Source organism: Heloderma suspectum, chromosome 1 (genome assembly GCF_057233095.1).
Source record: "Heloderma suspectum isolate Gila_16-S chromosome 1, 16-S_ref, whole genome shotgun sequence".
Classification (NCBI taxonomy): Eukaryota; Metazoa; Chordata; class Lepidosauria; order Squamata; family Helodermatidae; genus Heloderma; species Heloderma suspectum.
The window spans coordinates 113,575,591-113,600,070 of NC_139458.1; the positions used below are offsets into that span (position 1 = coordinate 113,575,591).

The 24,480-nt window shown below is 46.3% G+C and overlaps 1 long non-coding RNA gene across 1 annotated transcript in view; it reads right to left on the bottom strand.

The window, feature by feature from the left end:
- Positions 1-641: 641 nt before the first annotated feature.
- Positions 642-24,480, bottom strand: part of LOC146357693 (uncharacterized) — a 141,712-nt gene continuing 117,873 nt past the window's right edge. The window contains exon 5 of the long non-coding RNA XR_014786818.1: positions 642-1,039. This is a non-coding gene — a long non-coding RNA (uncharacterized LOC146357693). The remainder of the gene's footprint in view (positions 1,040-24,480) is intronic.

Below are 24,480 nucleotides of genomic sequence, written 5' to 3' on the forward strand. Positions count from 1 at the left end.
CACATACCAGAGGTATTTTTATGCAAATGCTAGAAGCCTCCGTGCCAAAATGGGAGAGTTGGAGTGCTTGATTTTAAAGGAAAACCTGGACATAGTGAGCATTACATAACCTTGGTGGAGTGGAGAGAACCAGTGGGATATGGTCATCTCTGGATATAAACTCTATACGAAGGACAGGGAAGGGCGTACTGGGGGAGGTGTTGCCCTATACATCAAAGAGGGCATAGTGTCAAGTGGACTAGAATACCTACAAGGGACAGGCTCTTCCACAGAAGCTCTGTGGGTGACAATACCAGGCTCCAAAACTAATTTAGTGCTAGGAACATGCTATCATCTCCCAGACCAGAATGCTCAGAGTGACCTTGAGATGGAAAACGAAGTCAGGAAGGCCTCCAAAGAAGGAAGTGTTGTAATAATGGGCGACTTCAGTTACCCCCACATTGATTGGATAAATGCATGTTCAAGCCACAAGAAAGAGATTACATTTCTTGATGCCCTAAATGATTGTGCTCTAGAACAGTTGGTCATGGAACCAACCAGAGGGGAGGCGATCTTGGATTTAATCCTAAGTGGTGTCACCCAGTACCTAGTACAGGATGTAAATGTTGTTGAACCAATTGGAAACAGTGACCACAGTGCTATCAGGTTTAATATATATTTAAGTGAAAAATTGCCAAAGAAGTCCAACACAGTCACATTTGGCTTCAAAGGAGGAAACTTCTCTAAAATGAGGGAACTGGTGAAGTGGAAGCTAAAAGGGGGAGTCAAAAGGATTAAATCCCTTCAAAGGGTTTGAAGATTACTCAAAACCACAATAATATAAACCCAGCTGAAATGTATACCACAGGTTAGGAAAGGTAGCACCAACTCCAAGAGGTTGCTGGCATGGTTAATGAGCAGTGTTAAGGGAGCTATTTGTCAGGATTTCTTTAGCCCACATTTTATTTCAATGCCGAAATCAAACACAGATGAGAAGCTTCAGTCTACAGCTTTTAATCCATTACTTCACAGGGTCATCTGTAATTGCCAAGTTCTGCACCTAGAAAAAAGAAACCAAATGCACAGTTACAAGATGGGGGATATGTGGCTCAACAACACCACAAGCAAGAAGGATCTTGGAATTGTTGTCGATTACAAGCTGAATATGAGCCAACAATGTGATGGGGCTGCAAAAAAGGCAAATGCCATTTTGGGCTGCATTAATAGAAGCATCGCTTCCACATCCCGGGAAGTACTAGTTCCCTTCTACTCAGCACTGGTTAGGCCTCATCTGGAGTACTGTGTCCAGTTCTGGGCACCACACTTTAAGAAGGATGCAGACAAACTGGAGAGGGTTCAGAGGAGGGCAACAAAGATGATCAGGGGACTGGAAACAAAGCCCTATGAAGAGAGACTGAAAGAACTGGGCATATTTAGCCTTGAGAAGAGAAGACTGAGGAGAGATATGATAGCGCTCTTCAAGGCTTGAAAGTTTGTCACAGAGAGGAAGGCCAGGATCTCTTCTTGATCATCCCAGCGTGCAGGACATGGAATAATGGGCTCAAGTTACAGGAAGCCAGATTCCTGCTGAACATCAGGAAAAACTTCCTGACTGTTAGAGCAATACGACATTGGAACCAAGTACCTAGGGAGATGGTGGGCTTTCCCACACTGGAGGCATTCAAGATGAGGCTGGACAGCCACCTCTCAGGGATGCTCTGCCTTGGATTCCTGCATTGAGCAGGGAGTGGGAGTCGATGGCCTTGTAGGCCCCTTCCAACCCTAATATTGTATGATTCTATGATTCATACAGATGCAAATTCTCAGTGACTCTCAGTCTACAAAGGAATGCCTTCAGGGGATTCAAAAGGAAGTTACAAGAGTTGTCTGCCATTTAAAGAGGAAAGCGGTCTTAGTTAGGTCTCACTAGCCTAACATAAGGGAGGAGGTCCCTCTCTCTTGTGAGGCCTCTAAGCACAGCTTTTCATGCAAGGCCAATCGGGTAGACCATCTAAGTTCCGCCCCTGCCTTCTATCTCTTTGTCCTGCACCTGCATCTGGCATCTCTCATGGGGGAGGGGGCAGTGAAGAGGGAACCTCAGCCAGCTGGACATTTGGAACCTGATAAGCTGGCCTAGTCATGTCTAGACTAGCCTGGGAAAACACCTCCCCCATGTCTGGCAGTTCTACTTCAGAATCTGAACTGCTATCCCACTCCCTGTGCTCAGAAACACCCCTGACACTATTAGAGAAAAGAGAGCTTCTTTCAGAAAATGGAAGTCTTGCCCAAGTGAGGAAAACAAAAGGGAGCACAAGCTTGCACAAAGACAATGCAAGCAGACAATAAGAGATGGGAAAAAAGCATTTTGAAGAGCATATTGCTAACAGTATCAAGGCCAACAATAAAGAATTCTTTAAATATATCAGAAGCTGAAAGCCAGCAAGGGAGGCAGTTGGACCATTGGATGACAACGAAGATAAAGGAGTACTGAGGGAGGACAAGGAGATTGCAGAGAAACTGAATGAATTCTTTTTATCCGTCTTTGCTGCAGAAGATATAGGACAGATACCTGTGCCTGAATTGATGTTTTCAGGAAGGGAGTCTGAGGAACTGAGGCAAATAGTGGTGACAAAAGATGAATTTCTCAACCTTATTGATAAATTGAAAGCAAATAAATCACCAGGCCCAGATGGTGTCCATCCTAGTGTTCTCAAAGAACTCAAAATTGAAATTGCTGATCTTCTAACCAAAATATGCAACACGTCCCTAAGATCAGCCTCTATATACCAGAGGACTGGAAGATGGCCAATGTAACACAAATTTTCAAAAAGGGATCCGGGGGGATCCAGGAAATTACAGGCCAGTTAGCTTAACATCTATTCCAAGCAAATTGGTTGAAGGCATTATTAAAGATAAAATTTGTAAGCATATAGAAAGACAAGCCCTGCTGAAAAAGAATCAGCATGGCTTCTGCAAAGGTAAGTCCTTTCTCACTAAACTTTTAGAGTTCTTTGAGAGTGTCAATAAACATGTAGACGGCGTGATCTGGTAGACATTGTTTACTCAGACTTCCAAAAGGCTTTTGACAAAGTCCCTCACCAAAGACTCCTGAAAAAAAAAACTTAGCACTCATGGAATAAGAGGACAGGTCCTCCTATGGATCAGTAACTGGTTAAAGAGCAGAAAGCAGAGAGTAGGAATAAATGGTAAATGCTCCCAATGGAGGGAAGTAAATAGTGGGGTCCCACAGGGATTTGTATTAGGACCAGTGCTTTTCAACCTGTTCATAAATGATCTGGAATTAGGAGTGAGCAGTGATGTGGCTAAGTTTGCAGATGACACCAAATTATTTTGGGTGGTTAAAACAAAAAGGGATTGTGAAGAGCTCCAAAAGGATCTCCCCAAACTGGGAGAATGGGCATCTAAATGGCAAATGAGGTTCAACATAAGCAAGGATAAAGTGATGCACGTTGGGGCAAAAAATCCCAACTTCAACTATAGCCTGATGGGATCTGAGCTGGTGGTGACTGACCAAGAAAGAGACTTTGGGTTTGTAGTGGAAAGCTCAATGGAGATGTCAACCCAGTGTGCAGCCGCTGTAAAAAAGGCAACTCCATGTTAGGCATAATTAGAAAAGAGAGAATAAAACTGCCAACATCATACTGCCCCTATACAAATGTATGGTGCAACCACACTTGGAATACTGTGTACAGTTCTGGTAACCACACCTAAAAAAAGATATTGTAGAGCTGGAAAAGGTGCAGAAAAGGGCAACTAAAATGATCAAGGGGCTGGAGCCATCTCCCCATGAGGGAAGGTTACAACAGCTGGGATTGTTTAGCTTGGGAAAAAAGGAAGGTAAGGGGAGATATGACAGAGGTGTACAAAATTATGCATGGTGTGGAGAATATGGATAGGGAGACATTTTTCTCCCTCTCTCAAAATACTAGAACCCAGGTTCATCCCATGAAGCTGATTGGTGGGAGATTCAGGACAGATAAAAGGAAGTACTTCTTCGCACAGCACATAGTTAAACTATGGAATTCGCTACCACAGGGTGTGGTGATGGCCACCAGTTTGGATGGTTTTAAAGGAGGTTAGACAAATTCCTGGAGGAAAAGGTTATCAATAGCTACTAGTCTTGATGGCTATGTGCTACCTCCAGTATCAGGGGCAGTGACCCTATGTACACCAGTTGCTGGGGAACATGGGTGGGAGGGTGCTGTTGCACTCTTGTCCTGCTTGTGGGTTCCTGGTCGACAGCTGGTTGGCCACTGTATGAACAGAATGCTGAACTAGATGGACCCCTTGGTCTGATGCAGCAGGGCTCTTCTTATGTTCTTTTATTCTTACGACCAAAATGCTCCCTAATCAGAGTGGCTGGATGCTGACAGAAAATTCTGGTTCTGTGGACGACCATGCTACAGACAGCTGTGGCAGTGTGAGGAGAGGTGGGGAGCACTGCAGGTTGTGTGGGGAGATGGCGGTGGTGGTGCAAGCAGGCAGGGCTGATGGGAAAAGCATGGAAATCCAGCTGGGGACCGGGGCAGTGGGCAGCAGTGCAACGCGGCTTGGGTGGGGTGATGGCAGTGGGGGTGCTGGGAAGCAGGTCAGGACTGACACTGGGGTGAGATCAGCTGTGCCACAATGCAGAGACAGAAGAAGACGCCCCCTAGTGCACAGCCCGCCAATTGGAGAGAGGAACATGACGCACCTGCAGCACAAGGGTCGGCGGGGAACGGTATCCTTTGCCAGGAAAGCTGGGATACCATCGCAGCTGGGTGGGAGAACAACACAGGGAGGAGCAGCAAGGGGGAAAAATGAACTACTCTGCGTAGTTTATTTGTCCAATCATGTGAGGGATCTCAGTAGCTTATTTTCCAAATAAGCTGCTGTGAGTAGCTTATAAACTGCCATTGCTTAAAGTGATGTCCGAAGAACCTGCCCAAGGAGTCCTTCCATTCCTGGAAGGTGACGTCTCGGTGCACCCATGGATGGCAGGTCTGACAATGGCCACAATCCAACACATTGTCAAGGAGGGCTGTGCACCGCTTCGGCCTGAGGCCTGAACCCCAAGTCAAAGCGGGCTGCTTCAGGCCACTTCGGGCCCCTTCCGAGGTGAAGCGGAGGGGGCACGAAGCAACCCAAAGTGGGTTGGGGGCTCGTGGGTGTGCTTCGGAGCTTCAACACCCCAGCCCAGTCATGCCGGTGCCTCCAGCTCCTTACCCGAGCCATCTCGGTATGAGCCATCTGCCGCCACTGTCGCCACCACCGCCTCCGTCGCCACCGCCTCCATTGCTGCTGCGTCTGCCTCCACCTCCACTGCTGCTGTTGCCGCCATCACCACCGCTGCCATCACCACTGTCACCACCCCGCTGGCACTGCCGCTGCCTGCCGCCACCAGCTCCTGAGCCCTGGACGCGTGCCAGCTCTTGTTGCAGGCAGTCGCCATTTTTTGAATCCAGGGCTCAGGAGTTGGCGGCAATGGCATCAGAGGTAGAGGTGGAGGAGGAGGAGGTGGCTGTGGCCCAGGTAAGGAGCTGGGGGGTTGCACGGGGGCATTTGGGGGGGGAAGCAGGATTCGGCCATCTGAATCCTGCTTCGGGTTCAGGCAGGGCCAAGTTGGGCTGGGGGGCCCTGAATCAGCTTGAGTTAAATCAGGCCCTCCTCGGAAGCCATGAAGCGGCTTCTGAGTCGGATCGAGGGGTCCATGCACAGCCCTACTGTGAAGCAGTCATAAGCCTATTGCAATCAATGGGCTTAAATGCACTTAACTCTAGTTGGATTAGGGACAGTTACTATTAGCTGTAACAACTGGATGGAATTTGCATGCTGAGAGGTTGTCACTCTGGGGATGCTGGGGAGAAACAACAGGGGAAAGCTGTCACCACACCTTCCTTGTGCGATTCCTGGAGAGGTCTGGCTGGCCGCCATTTGAAACAAGGTGTTGCGCTAGATAGACCCTGGATCTGACCCTGCTAATGGTCCTAACACTACAGCAGCCTTTCTCAACTGGGGGCCCACAAATGTTGGTGTACTACAACTCCCATCAGTTTAGGGATGATGGGGATTTTAGCCCAACATGCACAGTTTGGAAATCATAGACTGGATGCCTATGAGCACAGTACAAATAGAAAGGAAAACAACTGTCTTCCTGACCGGATTCTTTATTACTTACCGGCAGATACTGAGATTTAAACATGGAGAAAATGCCTGTCACCTAAGCACAAATAATTTATTACTGACAGTGCAATCTTATCCATGTCTACTCAGAAGTAAGTCCCATAGAGTTCAGTGGCTTTACCCCTAGGTAAATGGCTATAGGATTGCAGCCTGAATGACAGGAGTAGGAGAAGGAGAAAATAAAAGCATTATGTAAGAAAGGTTATCATTAACTACGTGACTGAGGAGATGACACATGTAAATGAAGCATTAAAGCAGAGATTTTGGATTAAGGTTACAGATGGGAATGAGAGGGAGAGAGAGAAAAATAGGATGTGGTTCTACACCTCCAGGGTATGAGAGAAAAACAAATCTGCCTGTGGTTATGCAGATAAGAGAGGTTTTGAAAGAGATTGTAATATTGATCATATGGGATTTCAATTACACCTGAAACTGACTAGGCTGGGAATTTGAGACTCTCTGTCTGAAGAAATGAATTCTCCTGCTCCCTCCTCCACCTCCTCCAGAATGTGGAGTTGTTTTCCTTCAGGATTTATTGGCACTCAGAAGCTCAAATTCTTGTGGTCACCATAATTATTGTTGGTAGGTGCGTAATAGAAATTATACTGGAAATTCTTCAGGCAGGATGCGATCCATTCAGAAACAGCAATAAAAAAAAAATCGCCCTGACATCTCAATATCAGTTCAGTTTTGCAACATATGTTTCCAAAGGATTACAGAGACAAGGAAAATTGTGGCACAAGCAAATTCCCGCATCAGTGAAGAAACCTCTACCGCTGATTACACAGCAGAAGATATTTTTATGCACTGGGAGCAACAGAAGGGGTAGAACTGCCAGCAGAAAGGGAAGTCCGGCCAAATCATTCTTGAAAGATCCATTTAAAGGAGGAAGCACCAGCCAGTCATCCGCAAGCCCTGTGTGCACTGATCTATGGAAGTCTTTGGCAAAAGAAATCTCTTTGGATGAAAAGTGGTGAAACGTATCACAAAACACCCTCTTCTCATCCTGTGAAGTGTGAGGTATCCCAGGTGCCAGCCAGCCAGCCAGCCAGCCAGCCAGCCATTTATTTATTTATTTATTTATTTATTTATTTATTTATTACATTTCTATACCGCCCAATATAGCTGAGGCTTACTGGGTGGTTCATAACAATTTGAGGACTATGGGATACAAAGGAGGCAAATGCTTAATGAAGTTATTCTCTTTTACAGAAAAAAAGAGACATCGTCATTATCCATCAAAAAAAGAAAGCTTTCTGGCAGATTAATCCTACCCTGGCATGTGTGGCATGGGGGAGAGAAACTGCCTCATCCCAAAAGGCGTTTATGCTCTCTTTCCCCATCCCCCCTTTCTGCCATTTTAAAAAATAATAATTTGATTTTAATTCTGACTCCAGGTTATTCTTTCATTACATCATTACAATAAATATATCAATTAACATCCATATTTATTTATTATTAACTTCATTGATCGCCCATCCAGCTGGTCACCCAGCCACTCTGGCCAATGTACATTAATAAAAACAATTTAAAACAATAAAATTTTACATTTAAAAGCATAATATTTCTAAAAATACCCTAACCCACCCCAAATGCCTGCCTGAACAATCACATTTTTAATGCATGGTGGAAGCTCATCAAAGAGGGAACATGGCAGAATTCCCTAGGGAGGGAGTTCCACAGAGTGGGGGCCACCACAGAGAAGGCCCTCTCCCTCGTCCTCACCAGTCTAGCTGTGCTGGCTGATGGGATAGAGAGAAGGCCATCCAAGGCTGATCTTGTTAAGCGGCCTGTCTGGTGTTACATCCATTCATAAATAAAAATATTAGCAAAGAAGACCCATAAACATAATCCATCTCATACCTGTCAAATAGCCCCTAATAGTAAATAAGGTTGTACTACATCCTGAACTTTCTCATTCCAATATAAAATTAAAAGACTCATTTTTTTCTATGAAATCATTGTTTACGAAACATCCTTCTCTGACTCTTATCATATTAGTTAATTTCTCCATAGAGGCCATATCCCAAACTCCCATATACCAATTATCAATTATTGCAGGGTTAACCCTCATCTACCTATAGCTACCTTTTTGTCGTACAGACAGCTGTCAGTAACTGAATAGTCATTCCACATTGTCAGCTGGGACTAAATCCTTAATATATCAATTAAAAAAACAACAACACCAAATTCCATCTTAATGGTTTCAATAGGAGGGAATCAATCTAAGCCAGTTCCAAGGATGGCATAGATCTGCTGCTGGTTTGGGAGCATGTCTGGGCAGTGGATCCACTCTCCCAGCACACCCATGGCATGCCCACGGAATGCCTCCTGTCCAGGGGGAAGAGAAACCTTTGTTCAGTTTATGCCACCTCTCACGCTGTTCTGAAGGGTCCCCCCCCCCGCAACCCTCCAGAGCAGATTTGTGTTGGTGGAGGTCTTTCGGAAGGAGGTGCAATTTGCCCAAAATTACCTGCCTACCCATTCCACTGACAGAAGTAAAAGAACATAAGAAGAGCCACGCTGGATCAGAGCCAAGGATCCATCTAGTCCAGCATTCTGTTCACACAGTGGCCAAACAGCTGTTGACCAGAAAGCCGCAAGACACACAGGAGTGCAACAGCACCGACCCATCTATGTTCCCCAGCAACTGGTGTGCATAGGCTTGCTGCCTCTGATTTAGTGTTGTATGAACCCCCCACTTTCCGGTCCGGGAGGGTAACAGAGGGGCCGTTCGTGCCGCTCACGGCCCCTTGAAATCCTCTAGAGTGGCTCCACGTCCGGAGGATGTCACAGAGCAGCACTTCGGCCCCCTATACCAGGTGATACGGTAATAGCAGCTGCCATTCCCCTATCGCTGGCTGTCATTGTCCCTCTTCTGCGCGCCGGCTGGCAAAGGCCAGCACGAGGGAGAGGGCCCTCTGCGCAGCCACCCCCCAGCGCTCTCGCCTAGTCTAGGGAGCACTGCTTTGCGCAATACAGATGCAAAGGGCGTATTGTATGCCACTTACGGCTGTAAAGCACTGTTTTTGACCTAAATACAGCCCTAAACGGCTGCAGTTAGGTCAAAGTCAGGGCTTTACGGCTGCAAGTAACATCCAATACGCTATTTACATCTGTATTTCTCCCACCGATAGGCTAATGGCAGCCACCATTAGCGTATCACCTGGTCTAAGGAGCCGCTCCTCGTGAAATCCTCTGGAGCCGGAGGTAAGCAGAGCCGCTCCGCCACGGATTCCGGAGGTCGGATTCTTTGGAATCCGGCCTCATTGGAGTCTGCAGAGGATTTCTCTGCCATCCTACTCTGATTACTCAAGGTAGCACAGAGGCATCAGGACTAGTAGCCATCGATAGCCTTCAGCTCCATTAATTTGTCCAACCCCCTTTTAAAGCTATCCAAATTGGTGGCCATCACTACAGCGTGTCGTAGCAAATTCTGTAGTTTAATGATGCGCTGTGTGAAGAAGTCCTTCCCTTTATCTGTCCTGAATCTCCCACCAGTCAGCTTCATGGAATGAACCCGGGTTCTAGAATTACAAGAGAGGGAGAAAAATGTCTCCTATCCACTTTCTCCACACCAGGCATAATTCTGTACACCTCTACCATGTCTCTCCTTTCTTACCTTTTTTTCCAAGCTAAACAATCCCAGCTATCGAAACTTTTCCTCATAGGGGAGTAGCTCCAGCCCCTTGATCATTTTAGTTGCCCTTTTCGGCACCCAGTGGAGCAAAGAGCCTTCTGTCTGCGGAGGGACACCAGTTACAAACAACCCATGATACAGAGCATTAAATAAGCAATTATTGTTGTCAGTCAGTACTCTTTCAACAACAGAGCTCAGGGATCATTCTAGTGACCTTGTGCATAAAGAATAGTACAAATATTTCCACTTCAGGTCTCAGCACCATTCATCACCAGCTGTGAAGGGAATGAACCAGGCCTTCCTGAATCAATGGGAAGGTGTCTTACATTTTCTTCCTCTAAAACAAAACTTGTTATTAATATATGGGTAATGTATCCCAGAAATCCAAACATGTTCTTGCTACCCATGGCCTGGTTTGAAAAAAAAGAACTCATAACCTTTTCAACCAGAGAAATAGGTCAGAGTCAAATGAATTTTTAAACGAACATTACTATCAGGCCAAGTGCATAAAGTAGGCATGCTGAGGTGTTTGGAGACCATGCTGATTTGACAGAGGTCTATGAAGCACTGCCACATGTCTGTCTAATATAGGGCTTCTCTACACCAAGTTTTTTATCTCGCAACTTTACCGGGGCTTCTGCTTCTGGATTCTTTGCAAAATTAAGGTCAGCCCTTTACACGTGCTTCCCTCCACCCTTTTTTCCTGGGGATTTCCCTTTTCTGCAAGTGCTATATGTTTCATTATACAGTCACTAGGTGGTGCTGCGGTATAGCTGCAATTATAGCACAACTCCATAATTACATGGAGCTATTCAACCTGACATTTTAAAATAGTGCATTTTCCCCAATACAAATAAAGCTGCAGAAATGGTCATAAAGCACAGGAGAAGCCCTAATGGTTGACAACGTCATGTAAAGGACCTGCAAATTTTCTTGAGTAACAAATCTCGATTGCAGGATAAAGTCCGGGTGTAAAGAAGCCCATCCACCTTACCTGTCTCCTGAGAAACCTGTACGAGGGTCAAGAAGAAACAGTAAGAACCAGACATGCAACAACCAATTGGTTCAAAACTGGGAAAGGAGTACGACAAGGCTGCATATTGTCGCCCTGCTTATTTAACTTATATTCAGAGTACATCATGAGAAATGCCGGGTTGGATGAATCACAGGTCAGAATTAAGATTGCCGGGAGAATTATCAACAACCACAGATACGCAGACGATACCACCCTAATGGCAGAAAGCGAAGAGGATTGAAAGAGCCTCTTGTTGAGGGTGAAAGTGGAGAGTGCAAAAGCTGGTTTGAAACTCAACATTAACAAAACTAAGATCATGGCATCTGGCCTATCACTTCCTGGCATGTAGAAGGGGAAGAAATGGAAGCAGTGACAGATTTTATTTTCTTGGGCTCCAAGATCACCACAGATGGTGACTGTGGCCATGAAATTAAAAGACGCTTGCTCCTTGGGAGGAAAGCTATGGCAAACCTAGACAGCATAGTAAGAAGCAGAGACATCACCTTGCTGACAAAGATCCGTCTAATCAAAGCTATGGTTTTCCCAGTAGCAACGTATGGCTGTGAGAGCTGGACTATAAGGAAGGCTAAGCACCGAAGAATTGATGCTTTCGAACTGTGGTGCTGGAGAAGACTCTTACGAGTCCCCTGGACTGCAACGAGGTCAAATCAGTCCATCCTAATGGAAATCAACCCTGAGTGCTCATTGGAAGGACAGATAGTGAAGCTGAAGCTCCAATATTTTGGCCACCTAATGCGAAGAGAAAACTCCCTGGAAAAGACCCTGATGCTGGGAAAGATTGAAGGCAAAAGGAGAAGGGGACGGCAGAGGATGAAATGGCTAGATAGCATCACCGATGCAATGAATATGAACTTGAGCACATTCCAGGAGAGAGTGCAGGACAGGAAGGCCTGGCGTGCTATGGTCCATGGGGTCACGAAGAGTTGGACACGACTTAACGACTGAACAACAACAAAGAAGCCCATAATCTTCCATGTGTTATAGGTTGCATTTTGCTTTGCATGTAATTGCAATTAAGGGTGCAATCCTATGCATGTTTAGACAGAAAAAAGTCCTACAACTCCCAGCATTCCCTAGCTGGGGAATGCTGGGAGTTGTAGGTAGGGATGTACGAAAGTCACTTACCTGAACCTGAAAGTTGATTCGCGGTGGGGGGGAGGCGCTCCATCCCTCCCCCTGAAATTCTGGCTGGGGGGGAGGAGCCCCGTCCCTCCCCCCCGAAATTCTGGCCGGGGGGGAGGTGCCCCGTCCCTCTGGCCGTGAATCCTGTCCTGCCGGGGCACAAATGGTGGCGGCTGTAGCCACCGCCGTTTGCATCCCTGCAGTCAGCCGTGATAGCTATGTATGCAGTCAGCTACATAGATGTTTACGTAGCCTATCACGGCTGAATGAGAGAAAAAAAAAGCGTGCGCACGCAAATGGCGGCGCCCATGGGTGCCTTCATTTGCGTTCCATTTTTTGGCATGTGTAGTCTACGTAAACATTTACGTAGACTACAGCGAAAATAAGGGGAACGCTATTTGCATTCCCCTTATTTTTGCCGTAGTCTACGTAAATGTTTATGTAGACTACACGTGCCAAAATAAGGAATGCAAATGGCGGCGCCCATGGGCACCGCCATTTGCGTATGCGCGGGTTTTTTTTTTCTTTTTCACTCAGCCGTGATAGGCTACGTAAACATTTACGTAGCCTCTCACAGTGTTTTTTTAAAATCTAGCTGTGATAGGCTACGTAAATCTTTACGTAGCCTATCACTTTTTTTTAACTTGGAAATGGCGGCGGCAGCAGCTGGTCGGAAGACCAGCTGCCGCCGCCGAACCGCTGCCGGAGCTGCCGCCGCCGCCAGGGACATTCGCACAAGGTAAGTCCCGTCCCGGGGGGGGGCAGACCATTTCTCCACCAATTTCGGGGGGCTGAATGCGCTGGCATTCGGCCTCCCCGAGATTCGTGGAGAAATTCTCTGACCTCCCTAGAACTTGTAGGACTTTTTTCTGCCTAACATGCATAGGATTGCACCTTAAAAGTTTAGCTACTTTTTTCTGTTGAGGGCCACATTCCCTTGGGGGTAACCTGATGGGGTCCAAAGCCAGTGGTAGTCAGCCTGAGCCAAATCTGGGTGGGGCCATCCCTTTTCTCTTTCTCCCCCACCGCCACCTTTCTCTTTCTCCATCTCTTCCTCTTCCTCCCCACCCAGCATATTGCTGGGGGTGGGACAGATCACTCTTGCCGGAGGCCTGAACAACCATACCCCCTCCCTCTTCTCTCCTTCCAGCACAAAGTAGCTTTTTTCACAGCGATAGAAACCTAAGAATCATGACCAGGCTCCTCTTTGGATATTAAACATCGCTTTCATGGGGAATATTGATCTGCAGGAGAACTACACCAAGTGAAAGAATATGAAGAACTTAATAAGTCATTCATTTTTGAGCCTAGGAAAAATACTGCTTGAAGGTAAATGTGACCTTTGCAATACAACACTTTAATGAAAGAACGAGAATTTTTTATGAAGACTGCCATTTCAAGTAATCTGTTAGATGATACATTGTTCCTCTTTATTGTAATTCCGTACGTAGGATGAATGAACTAGGGTTGCCATCTTTTTTACCTGCACTTTGAACAGCAGCTTGATGTGCAGGCATTAGGAAGTGATCATGCTATCTCAGCTGATGCCATGAAAAGCTTTGCCTGCGGATTCCTGCTAAAGAAACTGGGGCAGGCCAGCCAGGTTTTCTTTTCCTGATCATTTGGCAACCCTAACATGAACTCAACAGTCTAGCATGCTGTTGCGGTACACAGACAGAGGAAGCAGGTTAGCCAGCAGCTTTGAGGCCAGCGTGTACACATCTAGCACAATAGTGGTATCACGTTCAGGAGGAAGAGCAGGTTAGGGTCATTGCTTGCACATCGCCAAATAAGAGGAAAAAGAGGCAGTGACCCAAGACCTTTTGCTGCCTGAGGCAAAGGACAAGATGGCGCCCCCTCCCATTCCATGCCAGCTGGACTGGCAGATGGATCTGTCTTCAACATTGATAATGGGTCAGTATCCTCCACTGCCCCTGAAAGCTGCAGGCTAACTTAGGGGTCGCAGAGCAGGCCTCATGACCCCACAGCTCTCTACTCCAACACCCTGCTGCCGCCTCCCAGCATCTGCCTCCTGAGGTGACTGCTTCACTCTGGCTCATGGTAGGGCTGGCCCTGAAAAGAGGACACAGATTTGCATAACATCGCATATGCTAATTGATACGTATAGATGCTTATTTAAAAATAAGCACTATTATTTAAATAGAAATACAGTAGATCTCAGTGAAGTAGGGGAGACTGATGCCAGGTGACCTGGGTGCACCTGCCTGCACCTGCTCAGTATGCTGTCCAGGTGTTAACTCTTGATGAGCCATTTCCAGGTCCCAGCTGCTCTCCCTTCTTATGGTTCCTTATCTCTTGGACTGGACAGCCTTCGAAAGAGGGGTGCCTTCAATGGAGGACTGTACACTGACCGTCCTTGAAAAAGAGGACTGTCCTCTATAAAACAGGACACAGGGTGGGCATAGGATTTGGCCCCAGTCTTACACACATGGCACATCTACCTATGATAACAATGAATCTGGTAATGCTGCAGCATTTGTGAGATTGTTCTGATGTGCTACACCTGCTGGCACACCTCACCCTAAACACTGATGTGCTGGAGGAGGCACCAGCCTTAGGAACAAGTTGTAAGTTGCATATTACCATCAAACCAGAAACTGGCTTGAGTGCCATTTTTTGGTAGGAAGGCAGGGTACAAATAAAATAAATAAACAAACCAGTAGCATAATAAAAACAAATCAGTAAAATAATTAAAATAAATAAATAAATAAGCAAGCAAACAAACCAGTAGCATATTTAAAAAGCAGTAAATAAATAAGTAAAATACATACATACATACATACATAAAATAAGTAAATACATAAATAAACAAACCAGTAGCAAAATAAAAAACCAACCAATAAACAAACAAATCAGTAGCAGAAGAAGAAGAAGGAGAAGAAGAAGACAACACAGGCATCCCATAGTTGAAGCAGGAGCTCCTTTTTTGGCTTGGACCTGAGTTGCTGCTCTCATACAATTGCTTCTGTACAATAGATACCATTACCTAATAGAAAATACATTAGCTACAATCCACTGCACTGCTGCATGTGCTTAATTCCTCTGGTTTGAATGGGACTTAACAGCAGGTAACTGAGCGCTGGATGGCTGCCAGTGCCACTGTAAATTGCTCTGCCCTGGGAAGTGTACATTTCTCCATAGAGGTTCTAATATTTCAATCAGGCAGTTCTGAATAGGTGCCTTTTGCTTTGAGTATTCAAAATGCATACAAAGGCTTTTAGCATTCACTGAGGGTTAGCAGAAGTCTTGATTCTTTTATGAAACACGGTGTCATGAATAGCTATGGCTCTTTCACTAGAGTCAATTTTGTTATTGGCTTATACCTAGGAAATCAGATATGATTCGTTTGCTAGGTCTGTCTTTAAAAGATAGATTCCTCTCCCCCTTAATAGTCCTTTGGAAAGCTGAGCAGCTGTGTGTGAAGGAAGAAAAGAAAATGTGGTCCAATAGTCTGCTTTGGTATGTAGAGATGGTAATAAAAGCAGAATACAATACAATGGAGAGGTTCTCCATGGAAACAGGAAATGGAGAGGAGATATGGGACTTATTAGAGGGCATGCACTTTCAAAATTAAATGCAAGGGCCAGGTTCCAGAAGACCATGAGCTGACTAATAAATACTGATCACACTACTCTGCATGAGGATAGCCCTATGCAATGCTATACCGGCTTCCAAGAATGTGTGTGGGTGTCAAGTGTGGAGGGGGTGTGGGGTTCCTCCTGCCAAACCAGCTTCCAATGCCCCTGTCCCTGCCAGCTCCACCCCGACCCAAATGGAGCAGAAATATCTGAAGGGGGATTTTGCACACGTTCGGGTGAACATGGGGATGTTGGAGAAATCTGCAATGGAACCAAATGAGTTTGGATTGTGATGAACCCAACTGGCAGATCCTGCAGCAGACCAGCTTCTCTCCTGTTGGGCAAAGTTGGGTCTGACTTGTGGATCGTTTTTCTAACTTTCCTGATTTTGTGCACATGTTGTTGTTAAAAACACAAAAATGTTAAAAAGCCCAGCCAAAAATGCACATTTCCCCATAGGCAAAAGTGTGAAAGTGTACGTTTGGCAGGATTTTATGTATTTTCACATATGCGAATTTGCACAAATGTGCATTTGTGCAAATTCAGAGACTGAAAAAAATCCAATTCCGGTGGTGGGTGGACTGCAGAGTGAAAGGCGCCTGACAATATGCAAAACACAGACAGAACGGATTTTAAATAGTCCCTAGGTGAACACAATGAAACTCTTTCCCACAAACAGAAACCTGCATGATCAGGGAAGATTCTTTGAATGTTCAGCCAGATGTGCTTAGAATTCCCCTTCAGTCCTTCCTGCTCAATGGGAGAAGGTCCAGGGGCGGAGCCAATAGAGACAGAAATTCTGGGGGCAGGGCATGTGGTCCTGAAGACCCTTCATACTTAATGCCAGAGGCAGGGAAACTTTGTGGGGCTGGGTTGCCGCCCTGCAATCCCCCATGGGCCAGATGACATCAGGAGCTTGGTCCCTATCATTGAGCTTTTCTACACAAGACTGTTAATCACTGTATCTGCTTTAAGTTTCGTTGCAGAACTGAGATCTGAGCTCTCCACAAAGAATTTTGCTTTTCTGCTACATAACCTCTAGATGGCACTGTGCTATAGTAGAGTATCGCAATTACACAAGTCAGAAAATACCTTTTCTTTCACTTTCAGAAATAATTTCCAATCTTTTCTGTTCTAAAAAAAACCCTGGGAAAGTGCTTTTAAAACACAGAAGCAAAACTGGAGGATCATGATGCTGTCTGAAGAACCCCTAAACAACTGTAAGGAATCATGAGCACACAATAAATGCCTCATGTAGAAAAGCTCTATGATGTCAGCCCCCCCCCCCATGACCTGACGTCATCAGGTCCATGGCCAAAGGGCTGGCTGGATCTGCTCCAGCCAGCACCTCAGTTGGGGAGCTGGCTTCACTGTGCCTGGGTCTCTCTGACTAGGGAAAGCCCAGGTGGGGCAAAGACTACTAAGGCTCTGTCTTCACTCCTTCATTGCCTTCCCAGGGGAAGAGGCAGGAAGAGCGAAGCTACTGGGCCATGACTCCGTCAGTCTTCTGCCCCCTTTTCCTTCTGAGGGGGTGGAGCTTCAGGGAGGGGGAGTGGCCTCCCTTGAGGCCCTGCAGGTTGGAGATTCCCCATTGCTGCTCTGTGGCCACATGAAGGTTGAATGCATGAATCATGCTGATGTGCAAGCTGTATATACAACCAGTTTAATAGTGCATATGGCTCAGGCAAGGTTTTGCACACTCACAGACCAAAGACAGCCACTGAAAGTGGCTTGATTTTCCTCTCATTGTCTGCATTCAGAAGGAAAGTAACCAGTCTGCATATAAAAGTAGCCATACTGAAACAATATATCCCTTTACCTTCTGTGACTGGTGTGCAACCTCAGAATGTCCCTTGAGGAGGTTGTAATTAGGGGTGTGCACTCCTTTGGTCCAAATATCAAATAACAAAGTGAAGCAGGCTGCTTCGGAGGTGCCTCGGCATGATCTGAAGTGGATCAGAACAGCACCGAGGCACCGTGAATCAAAGCAGCTCATGGCTGAAGCACCTTGGTCCGCCTCGGAGCTACTGAACCATTCCCAGACAGCCTGTCTCTCAATGCATCAACTTGTGAAAGATCAGGGAGGGGGCATGGAAGTGAACGGAGGGGGAAAGGAGAGAGGGGGCGGTAGTGAGCCTTGGCGAATGGCAACTCTAGGTGCCAAATTAGGGCTGAACTTAACCCAGCGGTCTCCAATCAGTGACAGTGGTGGAGGAGGTGAGGCAGAGAGAATACCGGATATATTGGAGAGATCAGCCTGCTTTTGTTTCATTGTGTGTGACAGAGTGCTGGTTAGAGTTGGAAGTGGTGGTTTATGTGTTGTTAGAGAGCATTGGCTAGGTCTGTGGTGTGTGTGTGTGCGTGCGTGCATTTGTACTGAAGCTTTGTCTTTCTTCTTCCTTCCCAGTTCAACTATTTCCTTTCTTTCTTTTGTAGATTCTTTATTTAAAAAGCCAAACATTGAAAAAGTACTTAGTTTGAGTTTCCTCCTTTGCTTGCCTGGTTTTATCTTTCATTCTTTTCTTGATTGTTTATGTACAAAACCAAAATATTCTCAAAAGTACTTTACTTTTCCTTCCCTTGCCTTGTTCTTTAGCTTCCCACCCACACTTCTCAGTTCTCAACCATTAGTTTCCCCTTACTTCATGTCTAAATATAAACACTTTCCTTTCCTTGTTCTTGGCTCCCCCCCATCCCCCCACCACCCCTCTCGATTCTTGTATTCCTTCCCTTCCCATTTTTGATTCCCCCCGCTAAAAACACCCCCCAAAAACCTTTTCTTTTCTGTTAGGATTATAGATAGTCCTGCCCCCCTTGCTTGTATGTAGTTCAGTGTTCGCTTTTCTTTTGGTCGTGTGTGTGCGTGCGCGTGCACATGCATGCTTGTGTTGCGCACAAACAAACCATGTGTGGCAAAGCACTACACAGTCCACATTTCAACAAACAGTGGGCACAGCACTACACACATTAATAGTGATTATTTAAATTTTATGCTACACTGTGTGACAAAGCAAGCCCAATATGAAGCATCTTCGGGGCCTTGGCAGAGGTAGGCCAGGTGCTGGTGGGACCAGCAGCACAGGTAGCCAAGCTGGGTTACCCCCAGTCCAGATAGGGCATCCTGGTGTAGGGCAGCAGAGTGCGGAGGCCAGTCGCAGGGCCCGTAGGTCACTGTTTGAGGAGGCTGGTGCAGGCAGCAGCAATAGCGCTCTTACAAAAGGAGCAGTCTCTCCTTCTGTAGCGGAAGAGGGGATCCCATCATTGCTCTCAGTTCAAGTTAGGGATGGTGGAGAAATCTGCCACGGGCTCCAATGAGGAGTCCGTGGTGGAACGGACTACCCCCCCGCCACCCCCTGAAATCCCCCCGGGACGGACCTTACCTGGTGGCGGCTGGTCCAGGTCATTGTCTTCGTTCCGCAGCCATCCGCTGCCGGGCTGCGGAACAAAATGGCATCCGATGTAGCGGATGCCATTTGCCTCCCTGCCCTTGGCCATGATTGGCTATGTAAATATTTACGTGGCCTATCACGGCAAAGAGCAGGGACGCAAATGACATCTGCTATGCCATTATAGGGATGGCGGAGAATTTCTCCATGAATCTCGGGGAGGCTGAATGCCAACGCATTCGGCCCCCTGAAATTGTTGGTGAAATTCTCCGCCCCCCGCCCCCCCCCGGGATGGGACTTACCTCCCTCGAATGTCCCTCTCGGCAGCAGGTCCCGGCGGGAGTTCGGCGGCGGTTCGTCAGGGGCAGGGGCGGCAGCCGGTCTTCCGACTGGCTGCCGCCACTGCCATTACAAAATAAAGTAAAAAAAAAAAAAAACACCCGTGATAGGCCATGTAACGATTTATGTAGCCTATCACGGCTAGATTTCCAAAGTCAGCCGTGATAGGCTACGTAAATCGTTACATAGCCTATCACAGGTGACTTCGAAAAAAAAAAAAAAAAGCGTGTGCCGTACACAAATGGCGGCGAACCATGAGTGCCGCCATTTGCGTTCCTTATTTGGTCCCGGTAGTTTACGTAAAGATTTACGTAGACTACAGTGAAAATAAGGGCAACGCAAATAGCATTGCCCTTATTTTCGCCGTAGTCTACGTAAATCTTTACGTAGACTACCGGGACCAAATAAGGAACGCAAATGGTGGTGCCCATGGGCACCGCCATTTGCGTACGCGCTTTTTTTTTTCAAAGTCACCCGTGATAGGCTACGTAACGATTTACGTAGCCTATCACGGCTGACTTTGGAAATCTAGCCATGATAGGCTACGTAAATCGTTACGTAGCCTATCATGGGTTTTCCTTTTTCTTTTTTCACTTTTTTATTTCGCGGCCGGGGAGACGGGGTGCTTCTCCCTGGCCTGAATTTCGGCCGGGCGAGGCGGGACGCCTCCCCCCCCGGGCTGAACTTCGGGGGGAGAACCAAAGCGCCTCCCCCCCCACCGCGAAGCAAGCTGCGGGACCAGGTAAGTGCCTTTCGTACATCCCTACTTGCATCCCTGCCCTTGGCCATGATAGGCCACGTAAATATTTACGTAGCCAATCATGGCAAAGGGCAGGGACACAAATGGCGTCTCCTACACCAGATGCCATTTGTGGCCACAGCCCGGCAGCAGACAGAAGTCCGGCTGTGGGTGGCCCCAGCCGGCAGCTCTGCAGACTCACCGCGGAGCAGAGCCAGCCAGGGAGGATTCCGGGGGGAGGGACGGATCGCCTCCCCCACCAGTGGACTCCCCTAGCGGACTGGTGGGTATCTTCTGTACACCCCATGTTCAAGTCAATGTGCCCAGATTTCATGCACTTCTGTGGAAATAGTGAAAAGTTATAGCTCTTTGCCTTGAGAGTTTTTGTTGAAAAAATCAAATTTTAACTCCACCTAGCACAAAAGCTATTGGGCCACACTGTCTGAAATTTGGCAGGTGGAATTCCCTTCATGGGCACTGACTGATATCCAAATTGCATGTATTTATCATGAAAACTGAAAAAGGTATGGCCGTTTCTATTTTCCAATTAAAGTCAATGGGAAAAGTCATATCAGAATGATTTGGATATCCGAATCTCGCTTCGGATCTGAATCCGAAGCCAAGCAGATGGGATCCAAATTGATCCAAAGCAAAGCAAAGTGGAAAGTTCAAAGTGGCATCCAAAGTGAAGCGGAGGGTCCTTGCACAGTTCTAGTTGTAATCCAACGTACGCTCTCTACACCCAGATAGTGTCTGCAGTGGACTTCCCAAGCGTCAAGGCAACCCATTTATTTGATTAAAACTGGGCTGTGTGAGACTGAAATTCCAAACACTTTTCAAAGGCACCCCCATGTTGAGTGTGTTACAGAAGTCCAAACGGGATGTAACCAGTGGAGGCTGGTGACTCCGATGTCAGTGGGGTGGTGAATCTGCACTGGGTTTCAGTCAGAACTATCCAAGGTGCCCTGCACCTTGGATAGCTCCTTTAGAGTTCTGACTGAAACCCAGAACGGATTCACCACCCCACCGACATCAGAGCCACCAGCCTCCACTAGATGTAACTTATGTTCTTATTAGGGCTGCACATGGACCGCCCGCTGCGCTTTGGATGCAGCTTTGGACCATCCTAATCAGCCCCACTTTGGTTTGGACCGATTTGGACCCCCTCTGCTTCAAGTCAGTTCCGGATCCTAAGTGAGATGCAGATATCCAGACCACTCGGTTTGGGTGGTTTCCCATTGACTTGCATGGGAAAACACAACTGGCCATAACTATTTCAGTTATCATGATAAATACATGAAATGTGGGAACTTCTCTGCTGAGATGGAGGGGATCCCACCTGCCAAATTTCAAACAGTTTGTCCCAGTACTTTTTGTGCTTGGTGCAGCTGAAATTTGAGGGGTTTTTTCCACAAAAACCCTCAAAGCAAAGAGATTTATCCCTCAGTGCTGCACCTCCTGCCTGCTCTGCTGTCTATGGCCATGGTTCCATGACAACGGAAGGAGAAGCTAACGGACAAGTACTGGATTTTAATTTAAAAGGCCTAGCTTTGTTGCAATGTGGACCATGCAGGGCTCCAGGAACAGGTTCTCTGCAGCAGTAAAAATCGCTTCACAGAACATTCTTCTGGGTGGGGGCGGGGGCTGGAGTGAACATCATCTGACTGACAGGGGAAAGAGAGCAGTAAACACAAGGAGGACTGAGGATCCATAAAATCAAAAAGGGATCCTCATGATTTCATATGATTTTTAAAGGGGAGACCCACAAAACGACCATCCAATCACAAAACATATCTGCCTCCATAGACCGATCTAGAAAAATCACAGATCCACCACTCATGGACACAGCCACAGCTCAAAAACATGGATCCTTGGCAGGGATCCTCCTGCTTTCATATGATTCTTGCAGAGGAAATCCCCCAAACCACCATCCAAACACAGAGCACATCTGACTCCATGGACTGAACCATAAAAATCATGGATTTGCCACTTCTGGGTGCAGCCACAGTGGAAAAAATTGGATTCGAGACAGGGATCCTGAGGGATCCTCATGATTTTTACAAGAAAGATACCCCCAAACACCGTCATATCACAGAGCACACCTATGCCCACGGATTGAGTCACAAAAACCATAGATTTGGGGGTTTCTTAGCACTGATGGAGGCACCCCCAAAACAGCCCGCTTTGACTCGTTATTCAGGCTTCGGACCAAAGCAGTGTACAGCCCTAGTTCTTATGCAGGAAACCATCCCCAGGAAAGGCTTAAAAAGTGAGAGCATATGGTACATGTATCCCCATTCCCCACCTCTTAAACTAATAGCCCTGCTGTTACCTTAAAGACAGGCTATCAATCATAAGAGATGAGAGGGAAAGAGCTATTGTGAACCCAAGGGCTTGTAATGCACTACATTATGTCTACATCTTCTTTGGGTCTAATACATAAATGGCCTTCTATAGTAGTGCTGTTTGTTCTCCAGAATAAGCTCTCATCTGGCTGCTGGCATGGTGGAAACACCTGCAAGTATGATCTCATAAGCAAACATTTTCACTGCTGCCTCTCATCAGATTTTAAAGTGAACTTTTGTGATTCTCTTTCAGCTAGCTAATCCCTTAATTGAATTTATTTTTGGGGGGGGGGAAATAACATGCATCTGCTTAGTAATTTTAATATCACAAGCATGTCCATATGTAACAAAGAAAATAAATTGAATGCTTATTAAATATAAATATTCATGATTATAATAACAGTCCTGAAAATCAACTAGATAATCTTTTATGATCAGAAGCTTCTCCATAAATTAAGAGAACTCAGCTAAGAACTTTGTACACTGAAAAGTGACATGGAAATTAATAACATGTAATATTAGTAATAACAATAATAATAGTAATAATAAATATAATAGGAAATAAGTATAACACACCATTATATTTAAGAGGGAAAACAATCCTGTTTCCTCTCATATTTGTATCTTTTCCTGTGTAACACTGCATAGAAACGTCAACTTTTCATTTTTTTATTCCTTTTCCCTCTAGCAACATATTTAAATCTGTGGCTGGTGCTATGAGACAGGGCATTTTGAAAGGGCACTTAAACAAATATTGTTACTATGTATGTGAAAAGATATAGCAGGCAACAGGATTGGATGTAAATATTTGTTTATGAAAACATCTCTTGTAAGTATACCAAGATATTAACTGCCAGCTCTTTTTATAAATCAAAAGTAGTATTTATGGCTTGGGGAACACAAGTGTGAGCTGTAACCAAGTTACACAATACAAGACATATGCAGAGTGTGATTGAAACTGAGTTGATTTAAAATATAAAAATGCTACCGTTGGCAGACATTTTCAGAGTCTGAATCCATCCATGGCAGGTTCTAGCAGCTGGCACTTTAACTTTGAGTCCTTCCAGCACATAGATGCCTATCTACATCCAGCAGTGTAATGCTGTTGTGGGTAAACAGTGTCCTCTTGTCATGTTCACTGGCCTTGATCCTCCCATCTGGTTCAGAGGAGGACTCCAAGGTGGAGGAGACATCATCCAATGAGCCATGATCTGTCACCTCAGGACCTTCCAGGCTAGAGGATGTGGCTTTGCTGGACTCTTGGGACTCAGAGGACACCCCCTTCTGCAGTCCTCACCATCCCCATTCTGGGGGATCCAGTGGCTACAGAATCAGGCAGTGGCCCTTAATTGACAGACAGCTCCTCAGAGGGGGTGAGGTTAACAGTAGGCCCTGATCAGCTACCCTTCATAAAGCCTCAGAAGGCCTCAGGCAATAGCTCTTCCTGATCCTGAGTGAGCTCCAGCTGTCAGAGATCTGTCCAGAGTCCTGACAGATGCCATAGGGGGATTTCCTGTCCCCATTACTGCCACCGCCTATGGGGAAACCACTCCTTCACTTGACAGTCCCACCTATGGGGTTTCTTATTTATGGCAAATGCTTCTCTTTCTGAGCCTAAGGACCTCTCTGCCACATAACTCAGAGTTCCACGAGCTGCCCCTTTTCCACTGCCACCAGTTCCATTAGAATACTTTAAAGCCTCCTAGTAGTAGCTGGTATAAAAGGCTTAGGCACGAGATGGGTACCAACACTAGAGGCAAACTGAACAATTAAACAAATGATTTATTAAGAGGATATTTTGTACATAAGGGATTCCTAATATTTACTTTGGGGTTTTCAAAAGGCTGCTTAGTGACAATTCTTTAGGGCTCAAGAGACGCTGTTGCTGCTACAAGCCTCTAAGGACTTCTTAGATTTATTCCCCTGGGAGCCTTGTGCTGAGCTCAAGGGGGGACATCCCCCATATGCAAAAGCTGCCCCCTCACCAATGGAGGAAGCAGCTCGTCTGTTTGAATGCACAGAGCAACTTCCTCTGGTACAGTGAATAGGGCAGTGTACATGCACGAGAGTGGTGAATGTAGATTGAAATGCACATGGGTCTTTGGACTGCAG